A 23,328-nucleotide genomic window follows, 5' to 3' on the forward strand; every position below is an offset into this window, starting at 1 on the left:
TATAAGGGCAGTAGAGTTCATGGCTGATAGAAGCAGGGTGTTTATAAGGGCAGTAGAGTTCATGGCTGATAGAAGCCGAGTGTTTTATAAGGGCAGTAGAGTTCATGGCTGATAGAAGCAGAGTGTTTATAAGGGCAGTAGAGTTCATGGCTGATAGAAGCAGGGTGTTTATAAGGGCAGTAGAGTTCATGGCTGATAGAAGCAGGGTGTTTATAAGGGCAGTAGAGTTCATGGCTGATAGAAGCAGGGTGTTTAAGGGCAGTAGAGTTCATGGCTGATAGAAGCAGGGTGTTTATAAGGGCAGTAGAGTTCATGGCTGATAGAAGCAGAGTGTTTATAAGGGCAGTAGAGTTCATGGCTGATAGAAGCAGGGTGTTTATAAGGGCAGTAGAGTTCATGGCTGATAGAAGCAGAGTGTTTATAAGGGCAGTAGAGTTCATGGCTGATAGAAGCAGGGTGTTTATAAGGGCAGTAGAGTTCATGGCTGATAGAAGCAGGGTGTTTATAAGGGCAGTAGAGTTCATGGCTGATAGAAGCAGGGTGTTTATAAGGGCAGTAGAGTTCATGGCTGATAGAAGCAGGGTGTTTATAAGGGCAGTAGAGTTCATGGCTGATAGAAGCAGGGTGTTTATAAGGGCAGTAGAGTTCATGGCTGATAGAAGCAGGGTGTTTATAAGGGCAGTAGAGTTCATGGCTGATAGAAGCAGGGTGTTTATAAGGGCAGTAGAGTTCATGGCTGATAGAAGCAGGGTGTTTATAAGGGCAGTAGAGTTCATGGCTGATAGAAGCAGAGTGTTTATAAGGGCAGTAGAGTTCATGGCTGATAGAAGCAGAGTGTTTATAAGGGCAGTATAGTTCATGGCTGATAGAAGCAGGGTGTTTATAAGGGCAGTAGAGTTCATGGCTGATAGAAGCAGGGTGTTTATAAGGGCAGTAGAGTTCATGGCTGATAGAAGCAGGGTGTTTATAAGGGCAGTAGAGTTCATGGCTGATAGAAGCAGGGTGTTTATAAGGACAGTAGAGTTCATGGCTGATAGAAGCAGGGTGTTTATAAGGACAGTAGAGTTCATGGCTGATAGAAGCAGGGTGTTTATAAGGGCAGTAGAGTTCATGGCTGATAGAAGCAGGGTGTTTATAAGGACAGTAGAGTTCATGGCTGATAGAAGCAGGGTGTTTATAATGGCAGTAGAGTTCATGGCTGATAGAAGCAGGGTGTTTATAAGGGCAGTAGAGTTCATGGCTGATAGAAGCAGGGTGTTTATAAGGGCAGTAGAGTTCATGGCTGATAGAAGCAGAGTGTTTAAGGGCAGTAGAGTTCATGGCTGATAGAAGCAGAGTGTTTATAAGGGCAGTAGAGTTCATGGCTGATAGAAGCAGGGTGTTTATAAGGACAGTAGAGTTCATGGCTGATAGAAGCAGGGTGTTTATAAGGGCAGTAGAGTTCATGGCTGATAGAAGCAGAGTGTTTAAGGGCAGTAGAGTTCATGGCTGATAGAAGCAGAGTGTTTATAAGGGCAGTAGAGTTCATGGCTGATAGAAGCAGGGTGTTTATAAGGGCAGTAGAGTTCATGGCTGATAGAAGCAGGGTGTTTATAAGGGCAGTAGAGTTCATGGCTGATAGAAGCAGAGTGTTTAAGGACAGTAGAGTTCATGGCTGATAGAAGCAGGGTGTTTATAAGGGCAGTAGAGTTCATGGCTGATAGAAGCAGAGTGTTTAAGGGCAGTAGAGTTCATGGCTGATAGAAGCACGGTGTTTATAAGGGCAGTAGAGTTCATGGCTGATAGAAGCAGGGTGTTTATAAGGACAGTAGAGTTCATGGCTGATAGAAGCAGGGTGTTTATAATGGCAGTAGAGTTCATGGCTGATAGAAGCAGGGTGTTTATAAGAGCAGTAGAGTTCATGGCTGATAGAAGCAGGGTGTTTATATAGTAAAGCTCATAGGATGTATTTAAATTCCATTTTCATTCATTCATGTTTTCTTTTCTTCTGTTTTGTTTTTCTCTCCAAGCAGTGTTCTTCATTGGTTGGTTGGTTGTGTCAGGTGTTATTAGGCCCCTGGTCTGGTCTGAGGGAGGAAGTGTTCAGACACAGGAAGTGTTCAGACACAGGAAGTGTTCAGACACAGGAAGTGTTCAGACACAGGAGGAGAGCTAGGAGAGGAGGTGAATGCCGTCAAGGTTAGTCAACAAAACGAGCGGCCATGCGGCACCAAACACAGCCGTTTCCTGCCTTCTTCAATCCTCACCTCTCCTGCTCCCAATATAACTAACTACCTGTCTCTTCCTGCCCCCATCTCCATGTAGTGTGCCCGAGTTGTCATAGCACACACTGCGCCCGCTAGCTAATTCCTGTCTCCTCTCCTCCTCTCCCCTCAGCAGCACCTCTCCTTTCCCCTCAGCAGCACCTCTCCTCTCCTCCTGCTCTCCTCTCCTCATAACCCCTCAGCAGCACCTCACCTCTCCCCTCAGCAGCACCTCTCCCCTCAGCAGCACCACTCCCCTCAGCAGCACCTCTCCCCTCAGCAGCACCTCTCCCCACAGCTCCCTGGTAGTTTACCCCCTTCCTAACCTTCCTGGGTAGCCCAGGCTGTGGTCTTTCTGTAACCAGCCACTCAACCCCCAACCTCTCTCCTGGAACACCTTAACACACTACCATGTTTGTCTATGTATTACGGCTTATGTTCTATTACAACCTGTTCATAATGCATATATCCAGACCACCTCCTCCCCGTCTTCACCCTCCTCCTCTCCTCCCCGTCTTCACCCTCCTCTCCTCTCCTCCCCATCTTCACCCTCCTCTCCTCCCCATCTTCACCCTCCTCTCCTCTCCTCCCCGTCTTCACCCTCCTCTCCTCTCCTCCCCGTCTTCACCCTCCTCTCCTCTCCTCCCCGTCTTCACCCTCCTCTCCTCTCCTCCCCGTCTTCACCCTCCTCTCCTCTCCTCCCCGTCTTCACCCTCCTCTCCTCTCCTCCCCGTCTTCACCCTCCTCTCCTCTCCTCCCCGTCTTCACCCTCCTCTCCTCTCCTCCCCGTCTTCACCCTCCTCTCCTCTCCTCCCCGTCTTCACCCTCCTCTCCTCCCCGTCTTCACCCTCCTCTCCTCCCCGTCTTCACCCTCCTCTCCTCTCCTCCCCGTCTTCACCCTCCTCCCTCCTCTCCTCCCCGTCTTCACCCTCCTCCTCTCCCCGTCTATAAGAAAGAATGTGATTATTCAGACGTGACAGACGCCTTTCAAGCCATTTAAAGGAAAGTGTGAGTGGTGTACATCATAGGATGTTGACACCAGTCCTGAACACAGTGATGTAGTGATACTTGGTGTCACTGTGTAGGGTTGAGCCATAATGGCACCCTATTCCCTATTTAGTGCACTACTTTTGATCAGGACCCATAAGCCTCAAAATAGGGCTCTGGTCTAAAGTAGTGCACTATATAGGGAATAGGGCTCTGGTCTATAGTAGTGCACTATATAGGGAATAGGGCTCTGTTCTAATGTAGAGTGTAGAATGTCTACAGTGCCTTGCGAAAGTATTCGGCCCCCTTGAACTTTGCGACCTTTTGCCACATTTCAGGCTTCAAACATAAAGATATAAAACTGCATTTTTTTGTGAAGAATCAACAACAAGTGGGACACAATCATGAAGTGGAACGTCTTTTTTTATGGATATCTTTAAGAAATGGCTTTCTTCTTGCGACTCTTCCATAAAGGCCAGATTTGTAGTGCACTATATAGGGAATAGGGCTCTGGTCTAAAGTAGTGCACTATATAGGGAATAGGGCTCTGGTCTAAAGTAGTGCACTATATAGGGAATAGGGTGCCATTTGAGATGTGCACATGTTGTAGCTGTTCAAAGCCTGGCTAGGTTATTTAATGAGTTTTGTAATTAGCTTTCACTGGACTCTGTATCCCCTGCTGCCTCCTCCTGCTGATGTGTGTCTTCCCCTCCTGTCATCCCTCCATCCTCCTCCATCCCCAACCTCTCCTCTCATCCCTCCATCCTTCACCTCCTCTCATCCCTCCACTCCTCACCCCTTCTCTCATTCCTCACCCCTCCTCTCATCCCCCACCCCTCCTCTCATCCCTCCATCCCTCACCCCTCCTCTCATCCCTCCATCCCCCACCCCTCCTCTCACCCCCCACCCCTCCTCCCATCCCCCACCCCTCTCATCCCCCACCCCACCCCTCCTCTCATCCCTCCATCCCCCACCCCGCTAGCTAACGTTTAGCGTCTATCTCTTCTAGCTAGCGTTTACCTCTGCACCCACGTCACATTACAACAACCCTAGACGAGGGTCTATGATGTGTGTCTCAGATCAGAACGACACGCCACAAAAGGCTCATAAAACATGCATTGACCGTAACGATTAATGAACACGCGTGTTAGTGCGCGCACACGCATCCTGACAAATGGTTTGTGCACGCCCGTCTGCCGCCTTAAAATGAATATTCTTTAAGCGTCCATGTAAACACAACGTAGACCCTAGGCTGTGTGTTGTTATCCACCAGTGAAGACAAGCAGATGCTTTCTTCATTAGTTTGGAATGCACCCGATGATCATGTTTTTAAAAAAAACAACCATGAAACTCAAAACAGAAACGTGTTATTTCTTGTTGTGAAGATGCACTATGCAGAAATCGCTCCGCCATTTCCCGATTTGCATTTTTTTTTTTTTAAACAGTTCGCCTAATTTCAGTTTGTGTGACAGAACAAGCATGTGTAGTGTAGAGAATCATTGTACTATCTTAAACTGCTGTGAAATATATTTTTCCAAAACCCAAAATATTGTATTTTTAGCTGTTTTGAAGCCGGTGTACAAAACTGAAAGTTAAAAAAAAAATTCAAAAAACAAAACATCTATACACGGGAAGCATAGAAATAGTGAACATAGAACAGATATACAACTTCTTAGACTGGCTTTCAATGAGAATGACAGATTACATGTTGCAGCTTTAGTACAGTACATTTATCAGTATTGTACCTCTCACTATTTGCCCATTTTTGTCTGTGGAAACCCAAAGATGTCTTATAGACTTTAAGACAATAGCGAGATGCCCCACAGAAACTACTGCCAAGTAAACCCCTTTTTATGTCTCCCCCGGTCAGCAGTGGTGCGTTCCACCTTCCCCCGGTCAGCAGTGGTTCGTTCCACCTTCCCCCGGTCAGCAGTGGTCCGTTCCACCTTCCCCCGGTCAGCAGTGGTCCGTTCCACCTTCCCCCGGTCAGCAGTTCACTTTCAGGATAGATTTTTTCTGGCCCTATACATTTCCCAGCAACAGTTATCATTACTGTTATCACCATCTGTAAAGTGGACAGCCAGCCAGCTAGATCAATATTATCATCATCTGTAAAGTGGACAGCCAGCCAGCTAGATCAATATTATCATCATCTGTAAAGTGGACAGCCAGCCAGCTAGATCAATATTACCATCATCTGTAAAGTGGACAGCCAGCCAGCTAGATCAATATTACCATCTGTAAAGTGGACAGCCAGCCAGCTAGATCAATATTACCATCTGTAAAGTGGACAGCCAGCCATCTAGATCAATATTACCATATGTAAAGTGGACAGCCAGCCAGTTAGATCAATATTACCATCTGTAAAGTGGACAGCCAGCCAGCTAGATCAATATTACCATCTGTAAAGTGGACAGCCAGCCAGCTAGATCAATATTATCATCATCTGTAAAGTGGACAGCCAGACAGCTAGATTAATATTATCTGTAAAGCTGACAGCCAGCCAGCTAGATGAATATTATCATCATCTGTAAAGTGGACAGCCAGCCAGCTAGATCAATATTATCATCATCTGTAAAGTGGACAGCCAGCCAGCTAGATGAATATTATCTGTAAAGCTGACAGCCAGCCAGCTTGATCAATATTATCATCATCTGTAAAGTGGACAGCCAGCCAGCTAGATCAATATTATCATCATCTGTAAAGTGGACAGCCAGCCAGCTAGATGAATATTATCATCATCTGTAAAGTGGACAGCCAGCCAGCTAGATGAATATTATCTGTAAAGTGGACACGCAGCCAGCTAGATGAATATTATCTGTAAAGTGGACAGCCAGCCAGCTAGATCAATATTATCATCATCTGTAAAGTGGACAGCCAGACAGCTAGATTAATATTATCTGTAAAGCTGACAGCCAGCCAGCTAGATGAATATTATCATCATCTGTAAAGTGGACAGCCAGCCAGCTAGATCAATATTATCATCATCTGTAAAGTGGACAGCCAGCCAGCTAGATGAATATTATCTGTAAAGCTGACAGCCAGCCAGCTTGATCAATATTATCATCATCTGTAAAGTGGACAGCCAGCCAGCTAGATGAATATTATCTGTAAAGCTGACAGCCAGCCAGCTAGATGAATATTATCTGCAAAGTGGACAGCCAGCCAGCTAGATGAATATTATCTGTAAAGTGGACAGCCAGCCAGCTAGATGAATATTATCTGTAAAGTGGACAGCCAGCCAGCTAGATGAATATTATCTGTAAAGTGGACAGCCAGCCAGCTAGATGAATATTATCTGTAAAGTGGACAGCCAGCCAGCTAGATGAATATTATCTGTAAAGTGGACAGCCAGCCAGCTAGATGAATATTATCTGTAAAGTGGACAGCCAGCCAGCTAGATGAATATTATCTGTAAAGTGGACAGCCAGCCAGCTAGATGAATATTATCTGTAAAGTGGACAGCCAGCCAGCTAGATGAATATTATCTGTAAAGTGGACAGCCAGCCAGCTAGATGAATATTATCTGTAAAGTGGACAGCCAGCCAGCTAGATGAATTTTATCTGTAAAGTGGACAGCCAGCCAGCTAGATGAATATTATCTGTAAAGTGGACAGCCAGCCAGCTAGATGAATATTATCTGTAAAGTGGACAGCCAGCCAGCTAGATGAATATTATCTGTAAAGTGGACAGCCAGCCAGCTAGATGAATATTATCTGTAAAGTGGACAGCCAGCCAGCTAGATGAATATTATCTGTAAAGTGGACAGCCAGCCAGCTAGATGAATATTATCTGTAAAGTGGACAGCCAGCCAGCTAGATGAATATTATCTGTAAAGTGGACAGCCAGCCAGCTAGATGAATATCATCTGTAAAGTGGACAGCCAGCCAGCTAGATGAATATTATATGTAAAGTGGACAGCCAGCCAGCTAGATGAATATTATCTGTAAAGTGGACAGCCAGCCAGCTAGATGAATATTATCTGTAAAGTGGACAGCCAGCCAGCTAGATGAATATTATCTGTAAAGTGGACAGCCAGCCAGCTAGATCATTATCACAGTGTGGGGCAGTGGAGCCGAACTAGACTAGACGAGGAAAATGGATTATTGAAAAGTACTAGAAGTCAAAAAGCGTATGCTACTAAAGTATTGGACCAGAATTGGTTAAATTAAATTGTGATAAATGAAAAAAATATACCGGTTTAATTTCAGGACCAACAAATGGACAGAAGTGCCATATAGATTGCAAAGTAGTTGGAGATTTACCGATGCCATGGCATATGGTTTATGAACTGATACGCAAAACGACACCGGATTCGAAACTTCACATTATTCAATTTAAATGATTATACAAAAAGAATGTTCTATATATGGGGGGATACAACCTTCCATACAACTTGTCCATATGTAGCTTGTTTTTGGTCACAGGTTCAGGAATGGCTGAAGAATTGCAACATTTACCTGGCGCTAACTCTGCAGACCGCAATACTGGGTGATCTGAAAAGTCATAGTCAATCGATCAATAATATTTTTAGCAAAAAATTGTATCTTTTAATTTACAATTTGTAGAAACTAAAATAATAAATATTGCACTTGGGGGAAAAAAAACATCTTATGTAGAAATGAATGAAACAAACAGGCGTTCTATTTTTTGCTCTATTATAGTGGCCACTATAGTAGACATCGATCATGTGCACAAGGCTACATGTGTGGAAAAATAACGTTCATACCCTTTTATATCCACTGTATTGAGAAAGAGGTAAAGTGTGTGGGGTTTCTTTCACCTCTATAGTGGCATCCAGCTTAAGCCAGGCCCAGCTCCACTTAACGGTTTAACAAGCAAAGTCTCATTTTCACCTAATTCTCCCATTCTAATAATTAACCACATACTGTGGAGGGAAAACATTAGTTCGTTAGCTAGTTAACATTTCATTGGTTGCCAGGGTCCATCCAGTAAGCAACTCACGCGTTATAACTTGAGGAACGGCAAGGAGTCGTACAACGTTACCAGTTAATACTATAGCGAATTGGTTAGGTTACTAACGTTAGCTCATCTGATGTTGTAACGTTAGCTAGCTAACATTAGCTCTCTGACTTTATTAGCCAGCTAATTTTCACACCATAAACAAAATGATTTGATCCGTTAAGTTGGCTAATGTTGCTCAACATTTCTCTGGCTAGCTAACGTGGATAATTCGATCCAGCTAGCATGATATTTAACAACGCTAACAATACTTGTTCCGCCACACCGCCAAACCTTACCCAATGCCAGTTGTTTTTCGGTTACAGGTCATGAAGTACGCTTCATTGCCGTCTCACGTCTCACCCCGGTGTCTGTGGTCAGGCTTCTCACCTACTTCTTCGTTATCGTTCAGGGGACGCGCTGCTGTAAGTTAAATGGATCTTTCCACTCTCTTTCCAGAGCGCACGTTGGCGCTGTAACTACTAAATTGGTCGTCTTTTCTCTCTTCAGTCGTGTGCTGCCTTCTGTTGTGTGATTGGCTGAGGATTGGATCTTTTTCTTATTTTTTCCCCCACCTTTATTTAACCAGGTCGGGTTAGTTATTTCACCTTTATTTAACCAGCTTGGTTAGTTATTTCACCTTTATTTAACCAGCTCGGTTAGTTATTTCACCTTTATTTAACCAGCTCGGTTAGTTATTTCACCTTTATTTAACCAGCTCGGTTAGTTATTTTACCAGCTCGGTTAGTTATTTCACCTTTATTTAACCAGCTCGGTTAGTTATTTCACCTTTATTTAACCAGCTCGGTTAGTTATTTCACCTTTATTTAACCAGCTCGGTTAGTTATTTCACCTTTATTTAACCAGCTCGGTTAGTTATTTCACCTTTATTTAACCAGCTCGGTTAGTTATTTCACCTTTATTTAACCAGCTCGGTTAGTTATTTCACCTTTATTTAACCAGCTCGGTTAGTTATTTCACCTTTATTTAACCAGCTCGGTTAGTTATTTCACCTTTATTTAACCAGCTCGGTTAGTTATTTCACCTTTATTTAACCAGCTCGGTTAGTTATTTCACCTTTATTTAACCAGGTCGGTTAGTTATTTCACCTTTATTTAACCAGGTCGGTTAGTTATTTCACCTTTATTTAACCAGGTCGGTTAGTTATTTCACCTTTATTTAACCAGGTCGGTTAGTTATTTCACCTTTATTTAACCAGGTCGGTTCGTTATTTCACCTTTATTTAACCAGGTCGGTTCGTTATTTCACCTTTATTTAACCAGCTCGGTTAGTTATTTCACCTTTATTTAACCAGCTCGGTTAGTTATTTTACCTTTATTTAACCAGCTCGGTTAGTTATTTCACCTTTATTTAACCAGGTTGGTTAGTTGAGAACAAGTTCTCATTTACAACTACGACCTGGTCAAGATAAAGCACAGCAGTGTGACACAAACAACAACACAGAGTTAAACATGGAATAAACAAAAGTACAGTCAATAACACTATAACATAACATAGAAAAAAAGGAAGTCTATATACAGTCTGTGCAAATGGCGTGAGGAGGTAAGACAATACATAGGCCATAGTAGCGAAATAATAATTACAATTTAGCAGATTAACACTGGAGTGATGAATGAGCAGATGAAGGTGTGTAAGTAGTGATAGTGGTGTGCAAAAGAGCAGAAAAGTAAATAAAAAACAGTATGGGGATGAGGTAGGTAGATTGGGTGGGCTATTTACAGATGGACTATGTACAGCTGCAGTGATAGGTTAACTGCTCTGATAGCTGATGTTTAAAGTTAGTGAGGGAAATATACGTCTCCAGCTTCAGTGATTTTTGCAATTAATTCCAGTCACTGGCAGCAGAGAACTGGAAGGAAAGGCGGCCAAAGGGGGTGTTGGCTTTGGGGATGACCAGTGAGATATACCTGCTGGAGCGCGTGCTACGGGTGGGTGTTGTTATCGTGACCAGTGAGCTGAGATAAGGCGGAGCTTTACCTAGCATAGACTTATAGGTGACCTGGAGCCAGTGGGTCTGGCGACGAATATGTAGCGAGGGCCAGCCAACTAGAGCATACAGGTCGCAGTGGTGGGTGGTATACGGAGATTTGATAACAAAATGGATGGCACTGTGATAGACTGCATCCAATTTGCTGAGTAGATAGAGTGTTGGAGGCTATTTTGTAGATGACATCACCAAAGTCGAGGATCGGTAGGATAGTTAGTTTTACTAGGGTAAGTTTGGCGGCGTGAGTGAAGGAGGCTTTGTTGCGAAATTGGAAGCCGATTCTAGCTTTGATTTTGGATTGGAGATGTTTAATATGAGTCTGGAAGGAGAGTTTACAGTCTAGCCAGACACCTAGGTATTTATAGCTGTCCACATATTCTAGGTCGGAACCGTCCAGGGTGGTGATGCTAGGCGGGCGGGTGCGGGCAGCGAACGGTTGAAGAGCATGCATTTAGTTTTACTAGCGTTTAAGAGCAGTTGGAGGCCACAGATAACAGCTACAGATACAGTATTGCTACACTTGTTCGATACAGCCCGTAGTCATCCACCCCCCCCAAAAAAACTTTTCTCATCGGATCTACACAAATCACACAGGTCACCTATTTTGGATTCAAAATGGCGAATTTCGCCAAAAGGTACCTAGTTTGCATCCCTGAATAACAGTACCAGTCAAAAGTTTGGACACACCTACTCATTCCAGGGTTTTTCTTTATTTTTTACTATTTTCTACATTGTTGAATTAAGTATAAGGGGGTGTGGTATATGGCCAATATACCATGGCAAAGGGCTGTTCTTAGGCACAACGCAGCCCTTCACCGTGGTATATTGACCTTATACCACAAACCCTCTATGTGCCTTATTGCTCTTTTAAACTGGTTACCAATTTAACTAGAGCAGTATAAATAAATGTTCTGTCATACCCGTGGTATACGGTCTGATATACCACGGCTGTCAGCCAATCAGCATTCAGGGCTTGAACCACCCAGTTTATAATAATAATTTTAAATCAAAACTATGAATGCTATAACCAAAAAAGTGTTTAACAAATCAAAATATATTTTATATTTAAGATTCTTCAAAGTAGCCACCCTTTGCCTTGATGACAGCTTTGCACACTCTTGGCTTTCTCTCAACCAGCTTCATGAGGTAGTGACCTGGAATGCATTTCAATTAACAAGTGTGCCTTGTTAAAAGTTAATTTGTGGAATTGATGTCCTTAATGCGTTTGAGCCAATCAGTTGTGTTGTTACAAGGTAGGGGGGTAAACAGAAGATAGCCCTAATTGGTAAAGACCCAGTACATATTATGGCAAGAACAGCTCAAATAAGCAAAGAAAAACGACAGTCCATTACTGTAAGACATGAAGGTCAGTCAATATGGACATTTTCAAGAACTTTGAAAGTTTCTTCAAGTGCAGTCGCAAAAACCATCAAGCACTAAGATGAAACTGGTTATCATGAGGACCGCCACAGGAAAGGAAGACCCAGAGTTAACTCTGCTGCAGAGGATAAATTCAATAATTAACTGCACCTCAGATAGCAGCCCAAATACAGTGCCTTGCGAAATTATTCGTCCCCCTTGAACTTTGCGACCTTTTGCCACATTTCAGGCTTCAAACATAAAGATATAAAACTGTATTTTTTTGTGAAGAATCAACAACAAGTGGGACACAATCATGAAGTGGAACGACATTTATTGGATATTTCAAACTTTTTTAACAAATCAAAAACTGAAAAATTGGGCGTGCAAAATGATTCAGCCCCCTTAAGTTAATACTTTGTAGCGCCACCTTTTGCTGCGATTACAGCTGTAAGTCACTTGGGGTATGTCTCTATCAGTTTTGCACATCGAGAGACTGAAATTTTTTCCCATTCCTCCTTGCAAAACAGCTCGAGCTCAGTGAGGTTGGATGGAGAGCATTTGTGAACAGCAGTTTTCAGTTCTTTCCACAGATTCTCGATTGGATTCAGGTCTGGACTTTGACTTGGCCATTCTAACACCTGGATATGTTTATTTTTGAACCATTCCATTGTAGATTTTGCTTTATGTTTTGGATCATTGTCTTGTTGGAAGACAAATCTCTGTCCCAGTCTCAGGTCTTTTGCAGACTCCATCAGGTTTTCTTCCAGAATGGTCCTGTATTTGGCTCCATCCATCTTCCCATCAATTTTAACCATCTTCCCTGTCCCTGCTGAAGAAAAGCAGGCCCAAACCATGATGCTGCCACCACCATGTTTGACAGTGGGGATGGTGTGTTCAGCTGTGTTGCTTTTACGCCGAACATAACGTTTTGCATTGTTGCCAAAAGTTCAATTTTGGTTTCATCTGACCTGAGCACCTTCTTCCACATGTTTGGTGTGTCTCCCAGGTGGCTTGTGGCAAACTTTAAACAACACTTTTTATGGATATCTTTAAGAAATGGCTTTCTTCTTGCCACTCTTCCATAAAGGCCAGATTTGTGCAATATACAACTGATTGTTGTCCTATGGACAGAGTCTCCCACCTCAGCTGTAGATCTCTGCAGTTCATCCAGAGTGATCATGGGCCTCTTGGCTGCATCTCTGATCAGTCTTCTCCTTGTATGAGCTGAAAGTTTAGAGGGACGGCCAGGTCTTGGTAGATTTGCAGTGGTCTGATACTCCTTCCATTTCAATATTATCGCTTGCACAGTGCTCCTTGGGATGTTTAAAGCTTGGGAAATCTTTTTGTATCCAAATCCGGCTTTAAACTTCTTCACAACAGTATCTCGGACCTGCCTGGTGTGTTCCTTGTTCTTCATGATGCTCTGTGCGCTTTTAACGGACCTCTGAGACTATCACAGTGCAGGTGCATTTATACGGAGACTTGATTACACACAGGTGGATTGTATTTATCATCCTTAGTCATTTAGGTCAACATTGGATCATTCAGAGATCCTCACTGAACTTCTGGAGAGAGGTTGCTGCACTGAAAGTAAAGGGGCTGAATAATTTTGCACGCCCAATTTTTCAGTTTTTGATTTGTTAAAAAAGTTTGAAATATCCAATAAATGTCGTTCCACTTCATGATTGTGTCCCACTTGTTGTTGATTCTTCACAAAAAAATACAGTTTTATATATTTATGTTTGAAGCCTGAAATGTGGCAAAAGGTCGCAAAGTTCAAGGGGGCCGAATACTTTCGCAAGGCACTGTAAATGCTTCACAGAGTTCAAGTAACAGACACATCTCAACAACAACTGTTCAGACGAGACTGCGTGAATCAGGCATTAATGGTCAAATTGCTGCAAAGAAACCCCTACTAAAGGACACCAATAAGAAGAAGACACTTGCTTGGGCCAAGAAACACGAGCAATGGACATTAGACCAGTGGAAATCTATCCTTTGGTCTGATGAGTCCAAATTTGAGAGTTTTGGTTCCAGCCGCAGTGTTTTTGTGAGATGCAGAGTAGGTGAATGGATGATCTCTGCATGTGTGGTTCACAACGTGAAGCATGGAGGAGGAGGTGTGATGGCTTGGGGAGGCTTTGCTGGTGACACTGTTTGTGATTTATTTAGAATTCAAAGCACACTTAACCAGCATGGCTACCACAGCATTCTACAGTGATATGCCATCCCATCTGGCTTGCGCTTAGTGGGACTATCATTTGTTTTTCAGCAGGACAATAACCCAAAACAAACCTCCAGGCTGTGTAAGGGCTATTTGACCAAGAAGGGGAGTGATGGAGTACTGCATCAGATGACCTGGCCTCCACAATCACCTGACCTCAACCCAGTTGAGGTTGTTTGGGATGAGTTGGACCGCAGAGTGAAGGAAAAGCAGCCAACAATTGCTCAGCATATGTGTGAACTCCTTCAAGACGGTTGGAAAAGCATTCCAGGTGAAGCTGGTTGAGAGAATGTTGGAATGTTGAGAGAAGTGTGCAAAGCTGTCATCAAGGCACCTACCGTGGCTACTTTGAAGAATTAAAAACATATTTTGTTTAACACTTTTTTGGTTACTACATGATTCCATATGTGTTATTACATAGTTCAGATATCTTCGCTATTATTCTACAAATGTAGAAAATAGTAAAACTAAAAAACCTTTGAATGAGTAGGTGTGTCAACTTTTGACTGGTACTGATCAATATAAATATATATGGGGGATTGGAAATAATGCAGATAATTACATTGATGGAAGCTACAATCTTTCTGCACTATTAAAGCTGATAAGGTTTGGTTTCAGTTAGACTAATTTATATATACCTCGATAAAGATTTATTTATTTGGTTGTGTTTGGGGTAAATTCATTCAGTGGGTTTTTCACTGCAGGTGTAGTTCCTCAGAGTGGCCATAAGGTGGCAGAGTAGGAAGTTGAGGCAGGCAGAGACTGTTTGTGCTGTAGCCTTTATCTCTTTCCACTCTCTCTCTCTCTCTCTCTATCCACTCCCTCTCGTTATCCACTCCCTCTCTCTATCCACTCCCTCTCTCTATCCACTCCCTCTCTCTATCCACTCCCTCTCTCTATCCACTCACTCTCTCTCTCTCTCTCTATCCACTCCCTCTCGTTATCCACTCCCTCTCTCTTTCCACTCTCTCTCTCTCTATCCACTCCCTCTCTCTATCCACTCCCTCTCGTTATCCACTCCCTCTCGTTATCCACTCCCTCTCTCTATCCACTCCCTCTCTCTATCCACTCCCTCTCTCTATCCACTCCCTCTCTCTCCCTCTCTCTATCCACTCCCTCGCTCTCCCTCTCTCTCTGTCCACTCTCTCTCTCTATCCTCTCTCTATCCTCTCTCTCCATCCACTCCCCTCTCTCTCCCCCCCTCGTCGGTCTCTCTCGCTGTCTGTGAAATGGAGCAGACAGATTCTTGCTATCTGAACAGACAAGCTGGGAGATAGATGTGAGGTTAACCTCTCTTTTTAGATTCTAACCCCAACTGACACAATTTCCTTTACATTCAACCTCATGTAATCCATTGTCAGTGTCTATCTGTTATGAGTTTTGGTGATCTCACTCAGATGTGCATCCCAAATGGCATCCTGTTCCCTATATAGTGCACTACTTTAGACCAGAGCCCTATTCCCTATATAATGCACTACTTTAGACCAGAGCCCTATTCCCTATATAGTGCACTACTATAGACCAGAGCCCTATTCCCTATATAGTGCACTACTTTAGACCAGAGCCCTATTCCCTATATAGTGCACTACTTTAGACCAGAGCCCTATTCCCTATTTAGTGCACTACTTTAGACCAGAGCCCTATTCCCTATATAGTGCACTACTTTAGACCAGAGCCCTATTCCCTATATAGTGCACTACTTTTGATCAGGAGCTGCATAGGGACGAGGGTGCCATGTGTACACGTCCATTCTGTAGCTAGAGACGTGGTGGTGGTTAATAGGATCCAGAGCGTTTGATCAGACCGATGCTGTTTATTTCTCCTTTTCTTTGTTCCCACAGAGCTCTGTCTGAAATAAATGTCCGCCTCAGGCAGGGCTCTTAGTGTGTCCCTCAAATGGCATCTTATTTCCCTATTTAGTGCTCTACTTTTGACCAGAGCCCTATGGGATTCCCTATGGGTCCTGGTCAAAAGGAGTGCACTAAATAGGGAATAGGGCTCTGGTCTAAAGTAGTGCACTATATAGGGAATAGGGCTCTGGTCTAAAGTAGTGCACTATATAGGGAATAGGGCTCTGGTCTATAGTAGTGCACTATATAGGGAATAGGGCTCTGGTCTAAAGTAGTGCACTATATAGGGAATAGGGCTCTGGTCTAAAGTAGTGCACTATATAGGGAATAGGGCTCTGGTCTAAAGTAGTGCACTATATAGGGAATAGGGCTCTGGTCTAAAGTAGTGCACTATATAGGGAATAGGGCTCTGGTCTAAAGTAGTGCACTATATAGGGAATAGGGCTCTGGTCTATAGTAGTGCACTATATAGGGAATAGGGCTCTGGTCTAAAGTAGTGCATTATATAGGGAATAGGGTGCCATTTGGGACGTGTCCTCAGTCTCACCCGCTTGGAGAGACTTGAAGTGACGAACAGTCCCAGTCCCCTTAGTGAGGAACAGTCCCAGTCCCCTTTGTGAGGAACAGTCCCAGTCCCCTTAGTGAGGAACAGTCCCAGTCCCCTTAGTGAGGAACAGTCCCAGTCCCCTTAGTGAGGAACAGTCCCAGTCCCCTTAGTGAGGAACTGTCCCAGTCCCCTTAGTGAGGAACAGTCCCAGTCCCCTTAGTGAGGAACAGTCCCAGTCCCCTTAGTGAGGAACAGTCCCAGTCCCCTTAGTGAGGAACAGTCCCAGTCCCCTTAGTGAGGAACAGTCCCAGTCCCCTTAGTGAGGAACAGTCCCAGTCCCCTTAGTGAGGAACAGTCCCAGTCCCCTTAGTGAGGAACAGTCCCAGTCCCCTTAGTGAGGAACAGTCCCAGTCCCCTTAGTGAGGAACAGTCCCAGTCCCCTTTGTGAGGAACAGTCCCAGTCCCCTTAGTGAGGAACTGTCCCAGTCCCCTTAGTGACGAACAGTCCCAGTCCCCTTAGTGACGAACAGTCCCAGTCCCCTTAGTGACGAACAGTCCCAGTCCCCTTAGTGACGAACAGTCCCAGTCCCCTTAGTGACGAACAGTCCCAGTCCCCTTAGTGAGGAACAGTCCCAGTCCCCTTAGTGAGGAACAGTCCCAGTCCCCTTAGTGAGGAACAGTCCCAGTCCCCTTAGTGAGGAACAGTCCCAGTCCCCTTAGTGAGGAACAGTCCCAGTCCCCTTAGTGAGGAACAGTCCCAGTCCCCTTAGTGAGGAACAGTCCCAGTCCCCTTAGTGAGGAACAGTCCCAGTCCCCTTAGTGAGGAACAGTCCCAGTCCCCTTAGTGAGGAACAGTCCCAGTCCCCTTAGTGAGGAACAGTCCCAGTCCCCTTAGTGAGGAACAGTCCCAGTCCCCTTAGTGAGGAACAGTCCCAGTCCCCTTAGTGAGGAACAGTCCCAGTCCCCTTAGTGAGGAACAGTCCCAGTCCCCTTAGTGAGGAACAGTCCCAGTCCCCTTAGTGAGGAACAGTCCCAGTCCCCTTAGTGAGGAACAGTCCCAGTCCCCTTAGTGAGGAACAGTCCCAGTCCCCTTAGTGAGGAACAGTCCCAGTCCCCTTAGTGAGGAACAGTCCCAGTCCCCTTAGTGAGGAACAGTCCCATCCCCTTAGTGACCAACAGTCTCATCCCCTTAGTGACCAACAGTCTCATCCCCTTAGTGACCAACAGTCTCATCCCCTTAGTGACCAACAGTCTCATCCCCTTAGTGACCAACAGTCTCATCCCCTTAGAACAGTCCCAGTCCCTTTAAGGTGACGAACAGTCCCAGTCCCCTTAGTGAGGAACAGTCTCATTCCCTTTAAGGTGACGAACAGTCCCAGTCCCCTTAGTGAGGAACAGTCTCATTCCCTTTAAGGTGACGAACAGTCCCAGTCCCCTTAGTGAGGAACAGTCTCATTCCCTTTAAGGTGACGAACAGTCCCAGTCCCCTTAGTGACGAACAGTCCCAGTCCCTTTAAGGTGACGAACAGTCCCAGTCCCCTTAGTGACGAACAGTCCCAGTCCCCTTAGTGACCAACAGTCCCAGTCCCCTTAGTGACCAACAGTCCCAGTCCCCTTAGTGAGGAACAGTCTCATCCCCTTAGAACAGTCCCAGTCCCTTTAAGGTGACGAACAGTCCCAGTCCCCTTAGTGACGAACAGTCTCATTCCCTTTAAGGTGACAAACAGTCCCAGTCCCCTTAGTGAGGAACAGTCCCAGTCCCCTTAGTGACGAACAGTCTCATTCCCTTTAAGGTGACGAACAGTCCCAGTCCCCTTAGTGAGGAACAGTCCCAGTCCCCTTAGTGACGAACAGTCCCAGTCCCCTTAGTGACGAACAGTCTCATTCCCTTTAAGGTGACCAACAGTCTCGTTCCCTTTAAGGTGACCAACAGTCTCGTTCCCTTTAAGGTGACCAACAGTCTCGTTCCCTTTAAGGTGACCAACAGTCCCGTTCCCCTTTGTGACCAACAGTCCCGTTCCCCTTGGTGACCAACAGTCCCGTTCCCCTTGGTGACCAACAGTCCCGTTCCCCTTGGTGACCAACAGTCCCGTTCCCCTTGGTGACCAACAGTCCCGTTCCCCTTGGTGACCAACAGTCCCGTTCCCCTTGGTGACCAACAGTCCCGTTCCCCTTGGTGACCAACAGTCCCGTTCCCCTTGGTGACCAACAGTCCCGTTCCCCTTGGTGACCAACAGTCCCAGTCCCCTTAGTGACCAACAGTCTCATCCCCTTAGAACAGTCCCAGTCCCTTTAAGGTGACGAACAGTCCCAGTCCCCTTAGTGACGAACAGTCTCATTCCCTTTAAGGTGACGAACAGTCCCAGTCCCCTTAGTGAGGAACAGTCCCAGTCCCCTTAGTGACGAACAGTCTCATTCCCTTTAAGGTGACGAACAGTCCCAGTCCCCTTAGTGAGGAACAGTCCCAGTCCCCTTAGTGACGAACAGTCCCAGTCCCCTTAGTGACGAACAGTCCCAGTCCCCTTAGTGACGAACAGTCTCGTTCCCTTTAAGGTGACCAACAGTCTCGTTCCCTTTAAGGTGACCAACAGTCCCGTTCCCCTTGGTGACCAACAGTCCCGTTCCCCTTGGTGACCAACAGTCCCGTTCCCCTTGGTGACCAACAGTCCCGTTCCCCTTGGTGACCAACAGTCCCGTTCCCCTTGGTGACCAACAGTCCCGCTCCCCTTGGTGACCAACAGTCCCGCTCCCCTTGGTGACCAACAGTCCCGCTCCCCTTGGTGACCAACAGTCCCGCTCCCCTTGGTGACCAACAGTCCCGCTCCCCTTGGTGACCAACAGTCCCGCTCCCCTTGGTGACCAACAGTCCCGCTCCCCTTGGTGACCAACAGTCCCGCTCCCCTTGGTGACCAACAGTCCCGCTCCCCTTGGTGACCAACAGTCCCGCTCCCCTTGGTGACCAACAGTCCCGCTCCCCTTGGTGACCAACAGTCCCGCTCCCCTTGGTGACCAACAGTCCCGCTCCCCTTGGTGACCAACAGTCCCGCTCCCCTTGGTGACCAACAGTCCCGCTCCCCTTAGTGACCAACAGTCCCACTCCTCAGAGTGTTTTTCTGTATTGCTGCTCTGAACTGCTCTTTTATTCTGCTGGGATTGTGGGACCTGTTTTAGCCTGGACAGAGATTGGGGCAGACACGCGCAGAGACACGCGCAGAGACACGCGCAGAGACACGCGCAGAGACACGCGCAGAGACACGCGCAGAGACACGCGCAGAGACACGCGCAGAGACACGCGCAGAGACACGCGCAGAGACACGCGCAGAGACACGCGCAGCTCATGTGAGTGCAGCTCTAGTCTCTGTGAATGTGAAAAATTGGAGGCTTACTGGAGTAGGACCTTAGAGAGAGACAGACAGGGGCTTACTGGAGTAGTACCTTAGAGAGACAGACAGGGAGCTTACTGGAGTAGTACCTTAGAGAGACAGACAGGGGGCTTACTGGAGTAGTACCTTAGAGAGACAGACAGGGGGCTTACTGGAGTAGTACCTTAGAGAGAGACAGACAGGGGCTTACTGGAGTAGTACCTTAGAGAGACAGACAGGGAGCTTACTGGAGTAGTACCTTAGAGAGACAGACAGGGGGCTTACTGGAGTAGTACCTTAGAGAGACAGACAGGGGGCTTACTGGAGTAGTACCTTAGAGATACAGACAGGGGGCTTACTGGAGTAGTACCTTAGAGAGACAGACAGGGAGCTTACTGGAGTAGTACCTTAGAGAGACAGACAGGGGGCTTACTAGAGTAGTACCTTAGAGAGAGAGACAGACAGGGGCTTACTGGAGTAGTACCTTAGAGAGACAGACAGACAGGGGCTTACTGGAGTAGTACCTTAGAGAGAGACACAGAGGGGCTTACTGGAGTAGTACCTTAGAGAGAGAGAGAGAGAGGGGCTTACTGGAGTAGTACCTTAGAGAGAGAGAGGGGCTTACTGGAGTAGTACCTTAGAGAGAGAGAGAGGGGCTTACTGGAGTAGTACCTTAGAGAGACAGACAGGGGGCTTACTGGAGTAGTACCTTAGAGAGACAGACAGGCGCTTACTGGAGTAGTACCTTAGAGAGACAGACAGGGGGCTTACTGGAGTAGTACCTTAGAGAGAGAGACAGGGGGCTTACTGGAGTACAACATTAGAACAACAACGTGTATGTCGGGCTCCAGAGTGGCGCAGCGGTCTAAGGCACTGCATCTCAGTGCAAGAGGCGTCACTACACTACAGACCTGGTGCGATTCCAGGCTGTGATTGGAAGTCCCATAGGGCGGCGCACAATTGGCCCAGCGTCGTCCGAGATTGGCCGGGGTAGGCGTCATTGTAAAATAAGTATTTATTCTTAACGGACTTGTCTTGTTAAATAAAAGAAATACAAGTATCAGTAGCTAGGTGAGTACAACAGAACAACCATATGTATCAATAGCTAGGTGAGTACAACAGAACAACCATATGTATCAATAGCTAGGTGAGTACAACAGAACAACCATATGCATCAATAGCTAGGTGAGTACAACAGAACAACCATATGTATCAATAGCTAGGTGAGTACAACAGAACAACCATATGTATCAATAGCTAGGTGAGTACAACAGAACAACCATATGCATCAATAGCTAGGTGAGTACAACAGAACAACCATATGTATCAATAGCTAGGTGAGTACAACATTAGAACAACCATATGCATCAATAGCTAGGTGAGTACAACAGAACAACCATATGCATCAATAGCTAGGTGAGTACAACAGAACAACCATATGCATCAATAGCTAGGTGAGTACAACAGAACAACCATATGTATCAATAGCTAGGTGAGTACAACAGAACAACCATATGCATCAATAGCTAGGTGAGTACAACAGAACAACCATATGTATCAATAGCTAGGTGAGTACAACAGAACAACCATATGCATCAATAGCTAGGTGAGTACAACAGAACAACCATATGTATCAATAGCTAGGTGAGTACAACAGAACAACCACATGTATCAATAGCTAGGTGAGTACAACAGAACAACCACATGTATCAATAGCCAGGTGAGTACAACAGAACAACCACATGTATCAATAGCTAGGTGAGTACAACAGAACAACCACATGTATCAATAGCTAGGTGAGTACAACAGAACAACCATATGTATCAATAGCTAGGTGAGTACAACATTAGAACAACAGTGGTGTTAGTGGTTGTCCTTTAACCTGTGAGCAATGGCTTTTTCTTTCATTGCGGTGGATCAAAATAAACGTGTACTGGTTCATATATCCCTTCATCCACTTAATCAATGTGTTTACCCCAGGTAGCTTCTCTTCTAACCAGTTGGAAATATATATATATGTTTTACTTATCTACTTCGCTTCACACTCAACAGTTTTACCAGAATGGCTGCTGTGTTGGGAAGGGAGATCTCCTGCGTTCGTTTGTGTGGCTTGGCCGAGACATGAATAAACACCATGAATATGTGTCTTGGTTTTGGTTCAGAGTGGTACTGTGAGTGAGCTTGCCAAATGTGACTGTGAATGGCAAAGTAAACAAGATAGCTATGTGTACTTCCCAAATGACACCCTATTCCCTATATAGTGCACTACTTTAGACCAAAACTTGTCTAAAGTAGTGTACCAAATAGGGAATAGGGTGCCATTTGAGATGAGAACCTATTTCTGAAGTATAATATAACGTTCCATGGAATAGCTTCCCTTTCCAGTCAGGTTTGTCTAACCTCATAATGATCCCACAATAAAATGCTTGGTTTGAAACCACAGTAATTAGTGTGTGTGAATGGGGATCGTTTCAGTCTTTGTCTATAGTGGGGATTGTTTTAAAGCCTAGATTGATTTTCAGCGGTGCTTTTGTCACCTTCTGTCGTTCAAGGAGTCGTTTGCTACCACTGTGTGTGTATAGAGGTTCTCCTGGCGTTTTAATCTGCCGTTGAGCTGTTGTTCTGGTAACTCCTGTTCAATTCATGTTGACACGGTCGACCACCATTTTGAAAATGGAAATGAGATCCTTTATGTAAATCTCACTTGGTTTCCACAAGCTTTACAGCCTAGCTAACCACATTTTATCCAATTATTATTTTGTTTTATCTGAAAGTGCTTTATTTCTCTTGAATGGCTTTCATTGTAAATGAAATAAACTGAGCTGTTTGTTGCTGCCCCTTTCATCTACATTTTGGACCAGTCGATGTTGTAACTGGTCTGGTAAGACTCTTCTCTTCCTCTCGTCTCATCTGGATTTGTAAACGTGTAAAGTAGCTCCTCAAAGACACCACGAAGGCTAAAAGGGCAAGAAGGACTTCAATTATGAATTGAATCATTTCCTGCCTGCCAAAGAAAAGGGGGCCTATCAGCAGAGACGGCGTACGTCAAATAAACGTTTATTAGTTTGCGTACACAGATTTGCAGATGTTATCGCAGATGCAGCTAAATGCTTATGTTTCCAGCCTCCAACAGTGCAGTAGCATCTAGCAGTACAAAACAATACACGCACAATCCAGGAAGTTCAAAGAAATGAAGAAATGTCGGATCCAATGAACAACCCAACAGTGTTTTAGCGTGCTCCATGTTCAGACAATATCATTCAGAGAAACCTTTAACTTAAAATATTTCAAATATTGTCTGACTACACCTGGAAAACAAATGAATTGAAAGCTTATGGTAATGCAAGTCCAATGTATAGGCCTACATCTGACTGACTGTCTCAAATGGGCCCTCTTCTATATGTAATACACCATAGGGCTCTGGTCTAAAGTAGTGCACTATATAGGGAATAGGGCTCTGGTCTAAAGTAGTGCACTATATAGGGAATAGGGCTCTGGTCTAAAGTAGTGCACTATATAGGGAATAGGGCTCTGGTCTAAAGTAGTGCACTATATAGGGAATAGGGCTCTGGTCTAAAGTAGTGCACTATATAGGGAATAGGGCTCTGTTCTAAAGTAGTGCACTATATAGGGAATAGGGCTCTGGTCTAAAGTAGTGCACTATATAGGGAATAGGGCTCTGGTCTAAAGTAGTGCACTATATAGGGAATAGGGCTCTGGTCTAAAGTAGTGCACTATATAGGGAATAGGGCTCTGGTCTAAAGTAGTGCACTATATAGGGAA

General features: G+C 45.1%; 1 protein-coding gene across 1 annotated transcript in view; it reads left to right on the plus strand.

The window, feature by feature from the left end:
* LOC139416950 (arginine-glutamic acid dipeptide (RE) repeats a) overlaps window positions 1–23,328 on the plus strand; it is a 347,908-nt gene that overhangs the window by 53,484 nt on the left and 271,096 nt on the right. The window contains exon 2 of the mRNA XM_071166149.1: window positions 8,519–8,617. The gene's annotated coding sequence lies outside the window, so the exon portion shown is untranslated. The remainder of the gene's footprint in view (window positions 1–8,518; window positions 8,618–23,328) is intronic.

The sequence above is a fragment of the Oncorhynchus clarkii genome, chromosome 9 (assembly GCF_045791955.1).
Source record: "Oncorhynchus clarkii lewisi isolate Uvic-CL-2024 chromosome 9, UVic_Ocla_1.0, whole genome shotgun sequence".
NCBI classification, from domain to species: Eukaryota; Metazoa; Chordata; class Actinopteri; order Salmoniformes; family Salmonidae; genus Oncorhynchus; species Oncorhynchus clarkii.